Consider the following 22342-nt stretch of genomic DNA (forward strand, 5'->3'; position numbering starts at 1 on the left):
TAACATGTACTGCAGACCAACCAAGAACCAAGATGTACAAGCATGCTAGCTAAAATATAAAGAGGTACAAGTGGATCCTACAGTGAAGAAGAAGAAACCATCAACATGAGCATCACATCCCTCTCAGTGGTCGACTCTGGGTGCTGACAACTCATCGTAACACTCCCCCTCACCAGAATGAAAACACTGACATTAGGACCAGAGGAGTAGAGGAAAGGTGAGTATGATATCAGGAACAGGGTAGAAACTAAGTGCACGTATAACAATTTTAACTGTCTTATTATTCCTCCTTTGCTGTAATAGCTACATCTGGACTAACAATTATATTCTTAAATTTCAGTTCTCTAACAATGCCCTTTTTTACTTTTTATATATGTTTGCTTATGCATACTTCAGGTGCTCTTCCTCTTTGCCCATGAAACAAGACTTTGAACATAACATGATGGTTTCTGAGAGTTTGGTTCTCACTGGATTCACTTCCATGGGTTACACTAGATCTCTGCTGCTATGGGTCTGGAAAGGAATTCAAGTAAAACCAAGAAAACAAAACAAAACAGCAACAAAAAAATCAAAATTATTTCCTACTGCAGAAACAGGAAGTACGAATAAGTATTAAAATTCAGGCACAACACTGCTGCATTTGCACAATAAATATTTTATTTCCTACTCTTTATTAAAATCTTTTCATTCCCTTTTCAGCAGATATTTAAGCTTTAAAAAGTTCTGCAGTAAAACAATGCCACCTAACCAGCTTAGTTTATTTTGCTGCACCAGACAATCCCTAAATGAACGTCAGTCCCATAAAATTGTTGGTTTGATACAAAACCAAGAGGAACTGAAGTTATGAGAATTCTTCTGCAAGTGTTAACAATAATGTAGTTGGAAATACTTGATTCTGGGCCTAGTGTTCTAGAAAGGAAATCCCCCCAAAAGTACTCTGGCAACATTTATGTCACAACATGTATGGCAGGACTGATGGAATGAAACAACCCTTAGACTAGTTTTTTCCTGCTGGGTTAATTTTTGTTGCTGGGTGCTGAAATCCAAAAGTGATTAGCATACCAGAAAGACATGTGATGCTATCCCCAGTTCTTTGTCAGAAAAGAGAAGCTTCATTTTTAGCAGCATTTCAGAAATCTTGGAATAAGACTGATGAAAACCCTTATAGCAGTTAAGTCCAATGTCAGCCCTGAAACCAGTATGGTAGCCCCAAATTTCTCAGTCCCTGCTTATCAGAGGAGAAAAAAGAACACAAACCACAGCTCTAAAAAAAAAAATTCTTTTTTTTTCATCTTTGTATCTTCTGTAGTCATTTACATGAACATAAATGGCGTAAAATCATCCCAAAGGCAGAGGGAAAAGAGAATTTTGAATTGTAGCCTTATTTATTGATTTTGAATAAAATAATAGTACATGACTGTTTCTGGAGAAATGGTCAAAAGTACGCACATACGTTTAATGAGGTACTACTTATAACTTTAAGACTCTAGAGTAAGCTTCAAAAGAGTGCAGGTTCCCCATATAATCAGTGGATGAGAAAAAAAAAACAACTCTAATGCTTCTAAACAGTTATTGAGAACATTGAAATTAAGCGTAGCTGCTGCTTTATTTGTATACCTTTAATCACCTTTAAAAAGGTGTATCCCTGTCCTCCACTGAGAATATGTGTTACTGAGGTTCCAAATGTAGGTACCCTGACTGGCTTTGACTGTAGGCACCAAAAATTGTTCTCTCATTCTGCCGCCATAATGTCAACAAACATTCAGCCTTCTCTGGATGAGAAGAAATCATAAGTAGCACTTGCACTTTTTTTGTCCTTTAAGTACGCAAGCCGGAGATGGAAAATGTTTATATATTCCAATCTTATATAATTTGAAGAAAATTTAGCCGTTTCAAGCAGTGAAACTATATTATTTCCTTTGGAATATGTTTTGCCACACAAAGGTTTTTGCAGGAAAGGAGATTTTAATTTCTGTTTTCCTATTTAATATCATTGTAAAAAACGTTCCTTTCTATCATGAAAAGTAATTCCAGCAATTTTTGTTGTGCTACTGAGCCTACTTTTTCAGAACTATGTTTGCATATATTCAACCACTTGTAGCACTTATGATTTAGAAAATTTAAGTTATTATAATTTTTCTTCATAAATCTGTTCCTTCTACCCACTGAACAAGCCTGTTTCTTTTCTTTTCACCCATCTTAATATAAGAAAGTTTTTTCTTCTGTTATGATATGTCTATCACTCTATCATTTACTCAAAACACAGTATTGCTACGAGCATTGCTTGGATTCCTCCCCTTTTGTTTTTCTCATATAAAGAAAAGTTGACTGCCTGTAAAATGCAAGAGTACCTGTAAGCTGGAGTAAACTATACATGGTGTAGTGTCTGGTTATAGTCATTGTTTCTCATAAAGCCTTTCTGTGCTACCTCTTGCAGATCACATGGTATCTATATAATCAGACAAAAATCCTTTCAGTAGAGTAAAACCAAGTGCAAGAATCAGCCTTGGCCCTAATACTCACTTTAACCTCAGCTACTTTGACATGCATGATCATATGAACATCCAGTTCTCCTGCTCCACACTGGGAGCACTGGTTTTCTTCCGGTTTTAGTAGTTCCCCCTTCATCTTGTTCTACAGGAAAAGGCACTGATCCAGGTTACATTTAATTTTGATCCCCGGTGAATGCTATTCAAAAAGGTATGCACGTGCCACTCAGCTAAGTCCTAATATGTAGCATAAAGGGTACATCAGGACTGCAATCTACTGTAGCGGGTACAGACGGACAGCATATCAAGAATTGCATTTAAGGCTAGTACAGAAAATCCTACATTCCCAGAGAAACTTTCTTATATTGTTACCAGTGTCAGAATATCCAGGATAATTATTTAGTTTTCTTTTTCATCTTTATGTTATGATCAAATGCCTGCAGTATGATACTGCATGAAATGATATAGACTCATTTAAAGCAATATGAGGAGATAACTGACAATTATTTCCAACACAGAATAGGAATATTCCTTTCTGTACTATTAATACTTGCTTTAAAAAAAAATCCTGATCCTTTATCAGCTCAGAGTTTCATATAACTGAAATTAGCAACATTAATCTTCTCCTCTGCAATGAAAAACATGTATAAAAATTATGCAGCAATACCTGTAATACCATCTATTTTCCAATTCAAATGCTAAACAAGACTCTCACACTGCTTCTTGGGCACATTACTCTAGCATGGCAAATTCGTCACTATAGAAAGAAAAATGCTTTTCTTTTGTTCCTTGACTCCTTTTTAAGTCAGCTGAAGATCATGTTATTTCTCCTCACTTTAAACACTGGGGAAAAAAGGAAAATCTAGGGTACAGGTAATCAACCATTTCCATTTTTTTCTAAAGAGTACATTGAAAGATTAGCAGAATGCAGGAGGAATAGCACGATGCTGTAAAATAGCACAGTGTCCTGTATTTAAAAATGAGAAAGATTAATACAAATTCATGCCATTAGATTAGCTTGCTTTTCTTTTCACAGATACCAGCAGCTAGGTTTTTCATAAGGTAGAAATTCACTTTTGCTTTGCATTCTGTGCCTAACAAAGGCTGCCTACGTTTTCCAGGTCTTTTTGCCCTTCAAGTAAACTGCAATAAGCAACGGGAAGATGCTCACAAGGGTCCCGCATTAAAACACTGCTTTTCCTGTGATAGGAGGAGATTGCCATCTACTGGTCTCTGGTCCCTACACGAAGTCAGGCAAAAGGTATTGAGTGAGGATCGCTGCAGTGGCTTTCTTTAAAACAGATAATATTTTTCTTCTCCCCGTTATTTATAAGCGTATATTTGCATAAATAAGCACTTATTTGAAAGTAAAGCCAGGCTATGTGGTCACTTGCTCCAATCTAGCTGTGCTGGGAGCCTATGCAATAGATGGCACGTAGCATCCATATCATGTAAATTTCTGCCATTTCAAAGATGAAGCTAAATGGCAGCGGTATAATGGTATAGACATTATAGATACAGAGGTTCTGAAACATGTATGGACCACATCAGACGTCTCTGCTGAAATGTGGTTCTGAATGTCAAGAGGGAGCTGCTGTGTTGGTTGTTTTGGCAGAATACATTCAGCCTTTCCACTGTGGCTGCCAGGTAACCTCCCATTCTCATGCAGTGATGCATAAAAACACTCATGACACCATGCTTCTGCGCAAGACATTTCTGCTCACACTCATCTCTCTTTTGGGCATCGTGACTTTCTTGCAGTGCTGACGAGAAGGCATGGATGCCCATTCACTGTCTGGTTAAATTGCCCATGTAAATTAGGATAGTGTTAAAATACTGCACTGCGAACAGAAGTAGCTGACAGAGGCACATACTCCATCTCACCAGCCACCGACCTCTCACGGCACAGACAGACAGTACAGGTGCACTTAAACTGTGGCATGACAGTTGGCCACTGGATAGTTTTCAGAGTCCTGGGAGAGAAGTGCCCAGCAGTATTGTGGTCCTGCTTTGTTCCTGGCAGAGCTGCATGCGGATTGCACGAACCCAGGCAAACGTACACGCTGCCTGGTGCTAGTGCATCACGTTTTTCCATCACTTTTCTAGTCTGATAGAAAAAAGGCTTGAGACAGCACAAAAGCCTTTAAAACAAGAATTTGGGAGAAATATAAGTATAGATAATACAGAAACATGAAAAAATATTTTCATTATAAGAATCTAAGGAACTAGGGCACATGAATGGCTATACCTCTACAGCAGCACTTGGCCATATTCTGCAGCATTACCAATAAATGCTTGAGTCTTGAAATGCCTAATACTCAGGACTAACACATTACTCCAAGGTGCCCAAGAGTTTAACTCAGGACCCCCTGCAATCCAGCTTTTCCTGGTTACCTGTGATCTTGGTGAAGAAGCTGCTGGGCAGAAAATCAGGCTGAGAGAACTGAAAATCAGAAATGATTTCTTAACCACTCTGGTAATTCATTTAGATGTAAGGCAGTTAAACACTAAATGTAATACTCTTGGCATTACATTTCAGTTTAATAGGAGCATAAGCCTAATATAACATCAATACCTCTTGATTTGTACATGATGTGTGCATCTGTATAGCTTGGGATTTCTGGCTTGGTGTTTTTTTTTTTTTATCTAGAGCAGTACCTTTTGAGAGAGTGTACTCTCAAGAAACAGGCATTTCCATGTAATCATTACAGGAAATATTTCACTGATATGAAAAATTGCTTTAAGCAATTATTTTGCTTATTTTTCAACCACTGAAGAAAAAAATCTAAGAAACTAAAATCCTGTTTTAAATGAAATTTCAATCCAGCTCCTATGATAGCTATGCTGCCTTCTCTTCCCTAATATATTCCTCAAAATTCTTATGCTACAATGCACTGGAATTCATGTTTGCAGTCATTTCTCTATAACTATTTCATCTCTTTCCTAATCAGTATGCTGGATGACTGCATATTTAGCACAGATTCTTACACTGATTCCTTCCTCCCAGATGAATTGTTTAACATTTTTCTACATTAAGTTGCATTTTCTACCTGATAGTTCACTCAAATGATCCAAAATCTTCTGAATTTTGGTTTCGTTTTTACCACCTGTTTTATTTCTTTTAGTAAACAAAACAAAACAAAAAAATGTAATAACAGCAACAATATACATTACAAAATTCAGCTTTTTTAAAGGTTTCCAACAACTTCTGTTTGTTATCCATTCTTTTCACTAGGGTAAGGTCAGAATGCTGGTTTTCATTAGAAACTGAAATGAATAGTCTGAATTAAATGTGTCTGTAATAATATCAAAGACAATTCTGAAATAATGTAATCAGACATAAATTAGGAGAACCGATGTATATCTCTTGGGTTTGTAAGCATGCATTTACAATCTAAAAAAAAATTAGGATCAACAAGGATCCATCTTTATGAAAATGATTTATACTTTTAGAATATTTTTAGAAGAGCAATGTGGTATTGTTTTCAAAATGTACATCTGACCAGTACTTACATATTATAGCGCAATACCTTTATGATCAAATAGATACAGACACAAAAAATCCAAGTCCTGCCCTCTGTTGATCCCGAATGAGGTATATTTAAAACATGCTTTCAAATACATTTCTTTAGAGGAAAGCACTTTATATTGTGGTACCTATTATCTGATTAGGCTGGGATTTTATTAACCCATCTAATGCACTGCTCCTCTATCTGACTTTCAGTTGCAGCAGTGCAAGTCTTGTTTCCACTACCCTCTCAATTTGTAATAATAAGGAAGCTTTCTTTTACTTAGGATTCATTAAAGGGCAGAAACAGAAAATTCTGTCTATGACAGTCACACAACAAATTAAATAGTAAATTGCTTTATGGAAAATGTATAGCTCCACTAACCAGACCAAGACCTCTACAACCCTACTTTCAAATGGCCCTCCAAATTTGTATTCACTCAATTGTGTTGCAGCCTTTTTCAATGTGGGTGGCATTCACTTCTTGCCCCAAGTGGGTTATTTGCTTTCTTAAGACTTAATACACATATTACACATGCACTACAGTGGCCTTCCCCCTAAAAAGCCTGTAGCATGTTTTAATGACCCAATTGCCATCGTGCCTTTACAAAGGGGTCTGGTTCTCTTTCAATCTTGCTGGTTTGATTTCTTGTCACAAGGCCTTCCCTATGGACATGTTAACACTGGCAAGTGTTGCAGAATGGAGCAAGCTGTAATTTCTTATATTCATGCTCCCTGCTTTAGTCAGAATGGCATTATATAAAACCCTACTGCTAGACTTTATCCTGCCTTTCCAGAGCTCTCAGATCTATAGGCTGAATCAGCCTGAATATGCGTGTACTGCACATTCCCTTTCCTCATGCAAAGCTTTGTAGAAAGATCATGGTGTGAATCCACACCATCTCTGTGCTCACTGTAACCAGAGGGGACCTCACTGTGCACAGAAGTCCAACCACACATGACCTTTCCTTCATACAGAAGTCCAGTAGCTGAGCAGTTTACAGGCTGCACCTGTATTTTTGAGTTTGTGTTAGTTCACGTGGCATTACTGGATGCCTCTCTCTGACTACCGTCAGGCTTTTTTGAGATGTTACCCTCTGATCTGTACTGCAGCCTCTGTTACTGCAGTATCTCAACATTTACTGACTTTACCCCCACACTTCTGTAAGACTGGAAAACGAAAGGGGAAGAGTGTAGGCACAAAGAGAGAAATAATTGTTTAGTCACACAGAGGTCTCAGTCAGAACAAGGCAGGGTTTCATGTGTCCAGCATTTTAAACCAATATTCATGTCACTTCATCCTATTTCTCAGCACCGTTTTCAGCACAAATCACAGAGTTCTACAAAGGACACACAAGGATTAGAAAAACAGAGGGAAAGATATGCGAAAAACAGAGGGAAATATATGCTTCTATGTGAATGCCATGGAGATTAGGCTACTGACTTGCATCTGAAGGACAGTTTCAGCTAGTATAAGCCAGCTTGTTATTGACATCAGTGAAGCTACATTATTTACATCAGCATTGGATCTAGCTCAGAAACTTCAACAACAGAACATTTCCAGCCAAATAAAAAGGCTGCCAGAAGACTGGTTTATGGCTTAAAAATAGTGCACAGGATACCACAAGGATCTAAGTAATGATTTGTTAAACTATGAGGGTAAGGCCTAGAGGCAAATCTGGCTGAAAAGTATTTCCATCCAAAGACTGCTGTCACACCAAATGAGCTATCTAGCAACACAAACAGACTCCCTAGTGCTAATGAATTTAAACGTAGCATGATACATTACCACCTATTGCTACTTCCCTCCAAATCATCCAGGTGAGCTGCAACTCAATAGAATGAAGACAGCAAATGTTTCTGAATCTGGAGCTGCATTCAGTGTTCAGCTTTTTATCATTTTTACCCTGAAGTTCATTGCAAACTGTGCCTACTGACTCACACAATTTCTTTCTCTCAGAACAGTCTTTGTACCTCACTCCTGCTCTGCTCTGCTCTGCAAAACCAGCTTTGTCATGCCACAGCATATTGGCAGAAAGAGAGAAAAAGGAGACCTAACAATAAATCATTTCCCTTTTGACCTGAGATTGTAAAACTTAGGGAGCATTCTGGCACTGTGTAAGGTTAATATTACAGCAAACAGCATATCACAGCAGCATGTATAAAGAACTATCTTTTTTTCTGTCTGTGTACTGAGTGGGCTGAGAGTTTTTATTTCATACTTCATTTACGCCTTACTGAGTGATGCCATAGAAATGGCAGGAGTTTCATCTCCTCCCACTTCTGCAGCAGCAGCACAATATGTGTAAGAGCAGTAGCTCCCACACTGCACACTGGAAGCTTGAGTTGGATGCTGATCACAGGTTCATATCTACTTTTCCTACATGACATTCTCAGTTTCTAGAAAATGGCTTTTATTTTCTTATTAAAGCTTGTTGCAGAACTAACAGCTGACTGAAAAGCCACTTGAGAATTTTAATCATGTAAACTAAAAACACTGAGGTTTGTGAAAAGCTCTTCACAACAAAAACTGGGAGAGCAAATTAAAATAGAACCTGTTTAGGAAAATTGTGAAATGAAGAGGACAAGCATTTGGATATAAGACACAGTCTCAAGCAAGTAGAGAGATGTGATATTGTATATACTTTATTCACTGAAATTGTTCACTGAAAATGCAGCAACAACCACATTTGAAAATTTAGAAACTTTATAGGGAACTAAGAGAAAATTCATGCTAAACAAGGTCAGACAACTGTTAAGAACAGCCAGTAACACTCAGAAAAGACAAACAGGAAGGACTCAAGTCCTGAGAAAGCCCAAGGTGTTCCAGACCATCACTTCGGTTGATAGTTTCAAAGACAGATGATAAATCAGACTGTACTTCAGTCTGAAATCTTCAGAAAGCAATTGAAATGGCCCATGAGTTTAGTAAGGAGCTCAGAATTATTTTCATTCAAGATAATCAGTTGAAAATTTGTTAATGTTGTTTGTAGTGACTGAGTAGAGCTGCTTCTGCCAAATCCAAGGTGTTCCAGATTTGCTCACAGTCTATCAATACAGAAGCATTTCTCACAAGTTGCCAGAGCAAACTTCATTAAGTAACACTCCACTAGCAGTTTCACTGAAGGGACCAAGAGCTGAAGATAGATATTATTTGAATAACTTACTCCCATATACTGTCCATATGAAATTTTTCATCAAAGCTTTCCCACTACCACTCTACTGTAGCAGAGGACCCTTTCAAACATATGTGTCAGTGAGCCTTGTCTGTTGTGAGCAGGAGGGCTGACATAACTGTCTGTGTACATTACAGTGAAATGGTGTTTGTAGAGATAAGTAGCAGAGATACAAACTCTGTGAACATTTGGGGTATTCTAAAAAAATGTCACTATCACAAATAGCATGACAATAAAAATCTCAGTGTCTGCATGAGTGGATTATCTATACGTATAAAAAGTACTCTTTAGATAAAATTGTTGCACTTTGATATATTTTCCTTTTCTAAATTTTTGTTTAGTCTAAATTAACTAAAAAAGAAAAAATGTTTTGAAATAAACCTCCTCTAATTTCCTTAATTATAATATGGTAGGCATTTTGACTATTAAAAATTTCTTTTCTAACAGTTCCTTATATTGGGAAGTTTATCAAAACTGAATCTGGACATCAAGACCTGATTTCAGGAAATATTTTTTTTAGGGGAAAAAAATCAACTGTTTGTCAGAATACTACCAGCTCGGTACAGATATTAGCCACACAAGCAAATTTTGTTACTCTTCCAAATTACAGTTGAAGTATGATTGCAAGCTACTGCAAATTACTGTATTTAATAAATAACAGAACGGAGAAGCTTCATAGGTTTTGTTCCCAGTGCTGCAGATTTAAGAGTCCCACATCCTACGTGATCCCTAAGTTTAGTTTTCAGAACTTGGCATTCTAAAGATTAATGACTCCATTACATTGATATCACAATTTTTTTCAGAATATAACCACATAGTTTGTCGGTAGCATTCTGTCTTGCAAAGCTTCAGGACCTACACATGCACAGCAATACTCCCACCCTCAGCATGCTGCAGGGGCAGCCACATTTGTTTCGAATCTGCAGTGAGAGGTATCTTACAGATCCCATAGCTGTGTTCCAGAAAGGCCCAAGAGCTACTTTGATAGACAGCGTTCGAGCCTCTTGCCTGTAAAAGAGCTCTGATGCACTTTAAGACACATGCATGGCAACACACTGAAACTTGCCTAAGTCAAAGCCAGGTTGCTGACAAATCTGGCACAGAACCAACAAAAGTGAATTGCATCCTAGTGTAACTTTGAGTTACACAAGACTGCTATGTCTTATGTCTAGATTTAATATAGTTCTAAAGCCTGAAATGAGTCATCAGAATTCCCATTGCTAAGATGGGAGAAATCCTATTGATACGTACTCTGAAAGCAGAAACTGCTACCTGGATAACATGATCTTCACCTCCAGGATTCCACACCACTTGCTTGTTGTCCCACCAAATCCCATCTACGATGGCTCTCACTGGAGTGCACAGAATATCTGACAATTAAAGAAGCAACTACCCCATAAGAGTAACTGGCAGCTAGTCATGTTCTCACTACCAGAACAGACTGGGAAAGGAATTGCACAGAAACTCACCTAAACATCACAAGGGGGTGGGAACTAGATGATCTTTAAGGTCCCTTTCAATACAAACCGTTTTATGATTCTATTAAGAACTCAAAGACATATCAGATGAGGAGGCTGGCAAGGACAGTAAATTAAGTCACTAACCAGAACACATGTAAAGTGACAAAGAGGAAAATATCTATGGAAAATGCAATAAAACATTTAAATGATTAGCCAGTGTGCAAAATCACTGATATACTCCTATGATTCATCAGACTTAATGAAAATATGGATCACAGCAAGACTTTTGGAGTTTGATATTTTTATGCAGAAAGAGTTGACAAAAACCTTGGAAAATGGTGGCTTAGGCATGCTGAGTTAGATGTGCTGAATGCAAATTCCTTTAGCTCTGTCAGATTCTTAAGGCCATAGTCAAATGCTGAGTTGAATGGCCAGAGCTTTAGACTGTTTAATTTACACAAGAATTGAAAGGGAACATATGAATGTTGCTTCTAACTTTCCAATCCTATAATCTGAACATTTTTACACTACTAAAAAAGCACTTGGAAAAGTATTAGTTGATATTCCTGATGTTCCTAGATCCAAGTTCCTTCAGAATTCTTCTACTTTCAACATGAGATAAATGGGAACATAGAGGACAGATTTACTTTACAACACACACTAATGTTAACGGACACAAAATTAATTTATTAGTCAAGGTGGCAGGGAAGGATGCTGCAAAGTCACCAAAGGGCCAATACAATCTGAAAAATGAAAAGCAAATATCTTGAGCAAGAGAGGTCAGTTGAATTAGAAATAATCACAACATGTGAGATTTGACATCAGTTCCAAAGTTTGGATATGTGATTTATTCCACGGTAAGCCCTTTTGGTCTTCCTATGTGTTTGCTGCTTCTACAACATAAATGATCCTTGTCCAATTAAAAAATAAAACTAAAAAGCAGAAGTAGTAAAACTCTGCTTAACTCCAATTAATTTTTGGAGCATGAGAAATATCCAATTTTCATTAAGGCAAAGAATACATTGTAAATGGGCTGAAGCACAATGATCCTTTTAGTAGCACAATGAAGAATTATACCAATGTGCTTCCTGTGGACTCAAAATTCGTTGAAAATGCCACAGAAAAAAAAATAATTGCATTGAAAGGCTGAAATGGAAACAGTAGTATCTAAGAATATAGATGCTCTGTGGTCTCAAAGAATGTTGCTGTTAACAAATTCTTCCAGTAATGTCTGCTTTCTTGCATTTGTGACTTTCTCATATCCTTAATGTGTAGAAGCGTGAAAACAAAAGAAATATATAGCACTGGAAACATCAATTATATAATTACATATGCAGCTGACTTAAAGGAAAAAAAATAAAACCTTGACAGAAAAAGGCAATTTTCCATGAAAATTTTCAGTTTATTCCAAAGTCATTTTTATCATCAATAACAACAAAATTTCAAGATGTTGTGAACAGTTAGTTTTGTCTTAGCTAATCATCACCTCTTCCCACACCCAGGAACAGCCAGCAATGGATGGCAATGAGATCTGAAGTTATGATGTTACCATCTGTGACAGAAAAAATTGTTAAGGAATGTATAAACCATAAACACAATGGTTTTAAATTACTTGCAGGCTTGTAATTTTAATTTTCATATTTCATAATTTCATAATATTTCATAATTTTGAAATTAAAACCATGTATTTAAAAAAATATGCATATACTGGCTAAATGGCAGACACACACACACACACATGTAGATAGTTCTTGTTTCTCCTGTCTTATTTATTCTGTTAATACATTTGAAGTCAGAAAATACATAAAGAGTAACAACACTATAAAACTAAGCATTTGACCCTGCATTGTATTTACAAAAGAATAGCATGTCCACAGTTTTTGCAAATCAAATATTTTTCTTTTAAGGAAAAGCATCTTTTTCCTCTGTAATGCATCCTTTTATCTCAAAATAGATACTTATTACTAACATGGCAGAAATGACTGGAAAACACAATTAGATCCCTGCACTACAATTTTAAGGTCACTGGCATAAAACATTTCTTCCATTTTCCTAACAGTAATTTTCTGAAAGCTGTTACTAAAATGCGAACAATTATACACCGTTTTATAGCATGTGTATGCAAGAAAACTGCTTATCAGTGTCTAGACACTGTCTTCCATAAAATTCATGGATCTACGTGTTGCCTCCGAATGCTGGGTTTAGCCTTGGGATCTTTGATTTAGCTGACAGATGTGCATAATCCCAAACCATTGGTTAGCTCCTCATAGCTAAATAGCTCTTCAGATATATGTACCAAAACTCTTCCAGCTGAGGGAGCAAATTCAGTTCATTAAATTTCCTCCAGATCTGGATATTTTAAGTGACAGCTTAGTAAGGACAGAAGTTCTTCCTCTAGTCCAACTTTATTCCTCTTGCTTGATCCAGAATCCAGTTCTACTTTCCTTCAGAGGTCACCAATGTCACAAATATTTGAATTCAGGCTTATAGTTCTGAGGGCTATGTTTATAAGAATCTAAAATGGAGTTAAGCCCAAAATATTTACCTTTTCTTCTCAGAAAAAATGTTAGGCTTGATAAATAACAATTTTGAAGCAATATACTCAATTAAGTATAACAGAGTAAATGATGCAAAGCAACAGTTATATGGAAGAGCCATGTGGGAAATGACAAGGTACTTTGTTGTATGACAATTGGATTATAATAACTCTGAAGATTGTAAAGTTTTATTTTCTTCCCTATTCAGGTTCACATTGCAAAAACATAAATTCGTATACTAGACTGTTTATGCATGAAAGCAAATTTTGTACATGATTATGCTTACATCAAAAAATAATTAACATCAAGCACTCTCCTTGTCAGATATTGAAGTGCTGCTTAAAATTAGTAGTCAGAAACCCAGAAAAGCCTTCTTTACCAAGACAGTGATTTTTACATTAAATCTGAGAAAACTAATGTTTATGAGTTAATAAAATTTCAGTTGTAACACAAAGGCTTGATCTTCACTATTGAAGACTGAAGCAATATTAACAGCAGATTAAGTCTCTCACTAGGTGACTACACTTATGACTAAACTTCTTTTCATTTTGGTTAAGACTTCCACTGCTGGCATGTAACAAGCATGGTCTAACAGCGGTAGAGATGCATGAAATGAAACATTTCCATTTCATCTGCTCCTTTGCTCCAGAGAGGGAAGACCCTTCCCAGCAGTAAGTGCAACTGTTTTCTTATGGGGCAGCAGCCCCACCACGCATTTCAGTTGAGGGCGCCAGGGGGTGGGTGGCCTGGACCCACTCCACTCCTCCCCTTGCAGATATAGCCTGGCTCCTCATGGCAAGGGTGTTAAGAGTGAGCCAGGTGGCACACAGGACAGTGATGTGGTGCGAGGTGCAGGATAGTTCATTATCTGCTGTTACAGAGGCAGAAGGCTGCTTGTGGTGAAGGCAGCTGGGAACTGACTCTGATCTTACCTCAACATCAAAAGAGATGCAGGGAGAGGCCATGCAGCTGCAGCTACTGCTCTTGCTGCAGGGCCAGAGACAAGAGGGGTGACTATACTGGTGCACACACCCCAGATAAGAAGACCTGTTCACTGCATTGCTCCAGGGCACCCAAAAGAATCTTAAGGAGAATGAAGAGAGAATGAGAATCTGAACAGCAATGACTGAGACTGAACAGATATGGGATCTGAACAAAAAGCTTTTCATTTAAACATCTTAACATCAACTCAACAGGCAGGTACCACTTCTTCACAAACTTGATGGGAATCTGATTATTGTTGATAACCCCATCTCTGGGACATCAGAGCAGGCTTCTTGGCACCCTTGCAAATTACCTCCTGTTGACTGCACTCCTGGGGGAATCATTTTGTCTCCATCCAACAAAGTCAGGGCACAGATCAAGTATTTGGAATTTGTGACTGATGAATTTAGGAAATGTTGTTCCAGCAAGTACAGATATTATTATAATATCTGTAACAAAAATACTTTTTCCTTCAGTGGCTTGGTTCTGGTTTTCCTTCCAAAATCTTTCCCACCTTCCATACACTTTCTATGATGTCCATGCACTCATTAAAAAAAGCACATTCAAAAATCAGAATTTTATAAATGTTTTAAACAAATTCAACTCTACCAAGTCTCCTCTACTCTGTTGCCAACTCAACAACAGCTAACTGTCCGTCTCTTCATCACTGGTGTACCCAGGGCGGTACAGACCTCCCACTATAAGCAGAGTCTTGAAATAAATAATCACGTAAAGAGAGCAAATAAATTACTTTTAGATATTTTTCACCAGTCAGGCTCAGTGTGTCAGCAAACTCATAAAAATGGATGTTCCTACACAATTACTTGTACTCTGGACTCAACCACTTCATCTAATAATTGATGCCTCCTACTCACACATGTTTGCATAAGTTCTTTAGCCTCTTCTACTAGGTAGATTGTAAGAACTATACGTGTGGATATGTAGGAGTAGACATACACATATACGTTCAGAACAAGAACGTTTATTCAGAATAAATTATTTGGCCCTAACAGAAATGAATTAGGATGGATAATTCATAATTCAAATACCTCTAGAACCCCTGAGAAAAACAACATCAGAGATAATACATGTGAGTGAAATGTCTTTTTCAAACATTATTTCTCAAAACTCATACAGACTGCTTAATTAGAAAAGAACAAAATGTCTCATCCATATTTCATTTAATCCATTGAAAAGGCTTATATAATAAAAAGCAATGTTTTTCTTTTCCAAGCAGCTCCACAGATTTCTTTTTGGAAAGTCACATCTTCTAAAAAATCCAGGATCAGGAAATATAAGGGAGCAGAAGGGGGTTTCATAATAACGATTACTTTTCCCTGCATTCATGTTTGACATGACTTTCATTTACACCAGTACATTGACTCTCGTTGAGACATTTCTCTCTGCAGATTCTGAAACATTATATAAGCACTCACCCTGTTTCCAGAGCACGGGTAAACATCTTGCTTGTAGACACAGTCCATTTAAAATAGACCTAGAATTGCCAGGTAAAATTACTAAATTCGTGTTCCATAAGTTTCACATTCAAGGAACACAATTAGTCAACAGCCACCACTAAGGCAAATGCATAAACTAATTATTTTAATTTAGTTTTACCCACTGGTCTTAGCGCTATTACTGAATATCTTATAATGCAAAAGCAGCAAGTGTGCCAGGTGTTGTGTAAATATTGTGCAGACATCCCAATTAGCATCCAGGCTCTACTCAAACGATATCTGTGCGCAGCAACAGACACGGCAGACAAAACGCAGAATCAATGCAAGAGCACGAGGTGAGGAAGTGGTGCTTGAAGGTTAAATTTCCAGATACAGCAATGCTGCGTTAGGAACTAAACTCGGCATCCTCATCTCTATTGATGATTACCAAATCGTTTTCACTGGGGGATTATCTCCATGGATTCGCAGACCGCGGTATAGCGGAGCGCTCACTCAAAGGCAAATGACAAGTCTGCTTTGTACAGGGTGAACCCCCAGGCACGGGGAGAAGGCTGGCGAGGACTCGGCCCCCGCGCAGCCGGGCTCACGCACTCCTGCAGTCACCCCCTGATGCCAGCTCCGGCACTGAAATGTCGGCACGTTACAGTGGTACTTGTGAGACATTAAGGTTTCAGGGTTCGTCCTTTTCCCGACAGGCGCCACGAGGCGTGGGAAACGAGGCTGGCTGCACCCTGGAGGAGCGCTTTCCCGCTGGAGCTCCGGGAGGAGAGCTGCACTGCTGCTCCTACCTCGCCGCGCCGAGCGGTCACGCAGCCAAACTGCGGGTCTGTGCCCCAGCACTTCCCTCCCGCCGCCGGCACCGGGCACCGGCGGGCACGGCCCCTACCGCGCCTCGGTTCGGCGGCGGCGAAATGTTACTCATCCTGCAGAAGGAAACTATACATTTTTTAAAAAATCTTGTTTCTGCTCCTCGGCACCTGATTTTGGAGTGCCGGAGGGAGGGGTGCAGAGAGCCCTTTCCAAGGTATCCCGGGGCATCCCGGGGCGGCTGGACTGCGGCCGAGGCCCGTACGAGGGGTCACAGTGCCATCTCGTGGCCGCTTGTGAGACTGCAGCCTGTGCAGCGAGAGCGGTGCAGGTACCGCTCCCCCCGCAAACCCTGCTTCGGAGCTGGACTGGGGAGTTCGGGGAGGTCTAACACAATTTTTCCCTCGAAATCTCTTTGTGAAACTTTAAATGCTAAAACTACACTTGCAAAACTCTCCATTCCTCTGTTGCTGGTGAAACCTATTCCCTTTGGGTATTTACTTATTTTTAGCTATGTTGTAATTTTATGAATATATTTTGCTGTTCTGGTCTAACAAAATGCAAGATTTTTAGTTTTATGTATATGAAGCCAATATATGCCAAGCTATAACACAGATAGATGAAAAACATCAGTTTATGTTGTCAAAAAGTTTCCTTTGTTTCTGATGGTAAAGCATTCCTATTCAACATTGCCTGTGTGCAGCCAATATTTTTCTCAGGAATACAGCTTTGTGTATATCTTTTCTATATTGGAGAAAAGGAGATGCTTACTACCAGTCTAATTTCTGAATTAGAAAAGCTGCTTGTAACTTAGATCAAGCATTGCCTATCTTAATTTTCAAACTAAATTTTATTTAATACTTATGAAAATATATATTTAGGAAAAAAACACAGGATTTTCTTTTCTTTTAAAGCACAAAATTAAGTATGTAAGATTAGGATTAAATGCTATCAACAACTAATTGCTTTGTGGCTATGATTTTGTTAATGGATCAGCAAGGACATACTGGCCTGGAATAAGGAGAACGGTCACAGTTTGAATGTTACACAGCTGCTTTGGGATAGAGGTAGCACAGTATGGCCACTTTCATTCTGGATTGAAGCATATTTTGATGCATTACATGGTATAACTTCGAGCTGTGGTCATTGCTGATGCAATAACCTTAGGTTTCTTTGTAGTTTGTGAGTTCAGATGTTGGTTCCTGCCAGTGGACCTGGTTTTGAGTACTAAACAGTCTTTTGCAAAGAGTGGGCATAACAGAGTCACAACAAAGCACTTCTTCCCATTATAACCCTTCTGCTACAGAGAGTGCCCCAAGCCCTGCCTAGTGTATGGAATATAGTTCTTGATAGAACAGTGGGCACAAGTTCAATTTTGTTAAAGCACCAAAGATGCAGACAAGGTGAGTAAGGTGAGGGCACGTGATTCTGAGTTCATCCATGGCATCATAAGACACAGTGCTGGCAGGTGGAAAATAATTAAATTCACCAAAACATCATGTAATCTTGCTTTTAGTGTTCTCAAAGCAGTATTTTCTTCAAGAAACATTAAGTCTCCACCTGATAGAAAACTGGGAAAAGTCATGTACTTGTTTCTCTGAACTGACAGTACCATTGGCAAGCTGATAGGTTTTCCAGCTCCTCAGGAGGTACCAGCCTACTACTGACCTTCACAAAAACCCACTCAGTGACTGCCAGAGCAGTTCTTTTGCTACCAATAGCTATGTGCATTCAAGATCAATCAGTAGGAAAAAAAGTCTGTCTTTGAGGAAGTTATAAAATACAAGGATCTGAAGATTTTGATAAGGCATTGAAGGGTCCACCTGGAAAGAAAACTAACTTGGAATTTTCCTTCATATTTTCTAGGCAAAAAACCCTGGCATATTTGAAATTACTAACCCCTGAGCACCAGCAGCACCTACTATCTTAGAGACAGATTTGTAAAATTCCCCCGACAACAAGCATTGTGGTGCACATAACTGCCAATAAGATGGAAAAACTGGACTGAGCATGGGAAGGCAGACAGTCTGGAGTGTACCAGGTGTATAATCACAGGACTGCAAAAAAGAAAACATATCAGCTGGTATTAAGGCATTAATGAGGTAAACTCCATTTGGTCCCTCTTCACCAGGAACCACTGCTCACCCCAACCCAAATTAAGAGTTATCAGATTCATCAGCTAAAAAAAGAGTATTTCTCAAGCAAATTTCTACTTTGAAAATTCCCTCTCTTTCACTGAAAAATTCCGAACACAGGGAGAGACCATGTGAGATACCATTAGTATTTATGCACTGGATTAGCTGAAGGAAAAAACTATTAAACTGGTAAAATAAAAACATTTTCACCACTAAATCTACATATCTATATATAAAACTGCATACATACATGCTCAGTAAGCAGACATGCATATATGTAATTCATTTATATTTATGTGACTCAGACATTGTAATAGTGTAAGTCTAATCACTGGCATGCTTGATTCACATTGACAACAAAGACTGTAAGAACAGCAGAGTATGGTTAGTGTGCTCATTGAGCTGCAAGGAGTCTCAGCTTCCCAACCTTTCTCCATATGTGTTGCTTTATACTAAACAGGGTGAAATATATGGTATTGTATGAAATTTGATGTCACACTCTCAGTCAGATGTAGAATAAAAATTCTTTTGTTTCTAAGAGTTTTTCAGAGTGTTCCCAATGCTAAATAATTTGAGAGTTGAGAGCACAAACTGCTACAGGCTAAGCTAAAGAACTAGCCTTGTTAGTTTAAAAACTAGAACAAACTCACATTCTCAGTGGATGGATAGAGAGATGATCGTGTAAGTAACCCTGTCAAATGAGTTTCACAGACAAGCTATTTGTAGATGATTTTCAAAGATAAATTTGAGGATATAGCAATCTACTCCCTGGCAGTTCAGGAATGAAAGACACAAAAATAGCAAGCTAAATTTGTTAACTATGCTATTTGTGGGTCTTATTATCCCCATGGTAATGCCATTCAGTCAAAGAAATGTTATACATATATATATATATACACGTGTGTGTGTGTATGCGTGCGCAAATCATACATATGTGCATTTATGTTCCTACTCACAATTCTGTGTCACAAAATACTTTGAGATCACTGCACCTATCCTTTTTTACCAATATGATGTCCTTATAGGAAGCATAGGCATCTCTCTATAGTTCTCATCTCACTGAATGCATACATGTCTGAAAGTTTTTCAGGATTAGGGCCAATATGCCATTTTAGCAGCAATGTGCTATCACACATGGCAAGCAGAGCAGCAACTGAATGCTATAATGGCCTTTTGAGCAAGGGGCTGACTCAGCCTCTTCCACAGCCTGTTGTCAAGGGTGTGCAGTCCAACTCCATATTTCCCATTCTGGTGCACCATTCCAGTGGTGACAGGTTTCTGGGTGACTGTTCTGTGGCTCATGATCAGCTGGAGGCTGGCAGAAGGAAGTGCAAAGAAGCTCTGCTCTGCAAATAACAGGCTGAAAAAGAAGCCGACGTGAACAGAGAGTGTAAATAAGATGGGGAGGAGTAGAATATCTGCCAAAAACAACATGAGGCTTTAAAGGTCTGGTTTCACTGCTAAAAAGTCCAAGCCCTAGCTTCTCCACCTCTAACTGTACCAAATTTGGTCACAGCTGGTCTCTCTCACTCTGTTCTTTTTCATACATCAATCTCTAAAAGGGGTTATCTCATATCTTTCTGAAGCTTTTAACAAAAGAGTAATGAACGTGATTTGAAGTAAGCTGAGAAACACCATCTTCCCAATAGCACTGCCACTGTCATTTCCAGCACACAGGACTAACCCCATGGTTAGTAGCAACTTGCTAGAAGGAACTATGGATGAGCCAAAAATGTTACCACGAATAATTTAAATGTTCAGCTTTTAGGCATTGTTCTGTCTTGAAATGCTCTGAAAATTCTGCTTTTGTTTATTTTTTGAAGGGGATATGCACTGTTTATGCAATCAGACAAGAACCTGACCCTGGAAACAAACACAAGAAGGACATGGCATATGTGACAGAATCCGATCTTGTACACTACCAAGATCTATAACATCAGTATGAGTTGTGACAGATCCCATTTACCTCCTTCAGATAGTCTTTCCATGTGGTATGGAACCTAATTGTTCAGATTAGCTCTAGGTGAGATTTTGGCATACCATTTCTATAACTTAGAAGGTCCTCTAATTTTTTTGTATAATTCCCAGGCTTCTAAAAACCTCCCGCACAAGCATTTATGAAACACCAAGAAATAGAAATACTGTGTTTGCTTCCCATCACAGTCACCTAAATGAGACCAGCTGTCCAGTAAATAAGGGCTGAAAAAAGAGTACTATAACTTCAGCCTGAAATGCTGAAAAGAAGCATGGAACACCCAGTGCCACCGTGACTGTGGGAGGAACTGCTGCAGAGAAACCTTCTGGAATGGAAGAGAGAGGGGGACAACAAACCTAGAGTGCTTCAGTGGGAAGAGATGCCATGGAACTGGGTACTGAATTTTTTTTGTAATATCAACAAGAGATCTGAAGTCCACAGACCTTATTTTTGCAGAAACAATAGCATGTGCTGATTTCAATGGAGAACCTAGCAGGAATCACTGTGCCGTTCCTCTGGAGACAAAGTTCAGGTTCCTCTTATCTTGTTGAAGTTTCTCTGGATACCAAATGAAGTATTAAGACTTCTCCATATCAATTTTTCTTCAAACTTTCCTAGAATTCTATTAGAGCCTACAGACATTATAGATTGGAATTGGAAATTCAACAGCTCAGAAATCTTACAGATCTAGGCAGTCACCCTTCATTCTGTGCCTGGATTGCTTTGCACTTACATGGAGACTTAGAAAGGGAAAAGAGAACAAGAGGAAGGGAAAAGAGAGCAAGGGCAGATGAGGACTTAGATATTGTAAGCACTGATGTGGTCTGTCATTTTCTCTGCTGCTTTAGTAATTTTATATTTCTGTCTATGTTACTGTTCCTCTGCACCTTTGACTGCTGGAAAACTGCCAAATAAAACACCATTTTTATGGAATTCTACTTACACTGTTTTTTTCTAACTATTTTTATGACACAACAAATGTCATTCCTAATTTCCATTGATTCCTAGGACTTTAAAAGTCGTATCACCTACAGGGATGTTTTCTACTTTCGCAGACTGATAGAATAGCTCATCAATATCTCAGTTCTACTTCAGGAACCTTCTGAGCGGGTATCAGGCCCCAGGACAGTGTTTTGCAAGACTGGTAGCTAAATAATTTGCAGTGTCAACTGGTCTTCAGTCTTTCATATAAGCTCTCAATTCTCATTCCTCAATTGCCTCAAGTATAAATAAGTGTTCTGGGTAGCCATATATCCTGTCCAGACAGGACTTCATCAGCCACAGCAGAATAGAGCTCAGTCCTTCAAAATAAACTGTGGCTACCCATGCCTAATACTTAGGTTATTAGAAGGAAGTGGGTTTGTAACATATGCGGATGGTAACTGCTTCATCTCAGAGCTACAGCATAAGAGAAAACGTGCCATTGTTTGCATCAATGTAAGATTCATGAAGATGAGATGCAAGCACCATGGGAAAAGTCCAGAAAAAACATGATGGAGGGTGAGAAGCAGGGCTTGACACGTGAAGAATATGAGTGTGGATCAGGCTGGCTTGAATGGCCTGAGTTCACACAGCAAGCCACATAATACAGCCACTCTTGTTACTATAGATAGGCAGAGGAACCATCTGAAAGATTTGGCAAAAGACTCACAGACCACTTAAAAGACAAATTAAATTTTTGAAAGTTTTTACATTCATAGTACCTATTTTCCCAGACTTGTTTTTCAACCAGGTGATATCTTTTTCCAGGCATTTTGTCATTTTTCCTCCTTTGTGAAGGTAATATTACTTTAAAGCCCACTGTGATTCTCTCA

General features: G+C 38.5%; 1 long non-coding RNA gene across 1 annotated transcript in view; it reads right to left on the reverse strand.

Moving 5' to 3' along the window:
- Positions 1-22342, reverse strand: part of LOC113987653 — a 96731-nt gene that overhangs the window by 62149 nt on the left and 12240 nt on the right. Inside the window, exon 2 of the long non-coding RNA XR_005565463.1 lies at positions 15591-15649. This is a non-coding gene — a long non-coding RNA (uncharacterized LOC113987653). The remainder of the gene's footprint in view (positions 1-15590; positions 15650-22342) is intronic.

This window comes from Pipra filicauda, unplaced genomic scaffold, assembly GCF_003945595.2.
Source record: "Pipra filicauda isolate LSUMZ 115617 unplaced genomic scaffold, ASM394559v2 scaffold11_size5308982_pilon, whole genome shotgun sequence".
Taxonomy (NCBI): Eukaryota; Metazoa; Chordata; class Aves; order Passeriformes; family Pipridae; genus Pipra; species Pipra filicauda.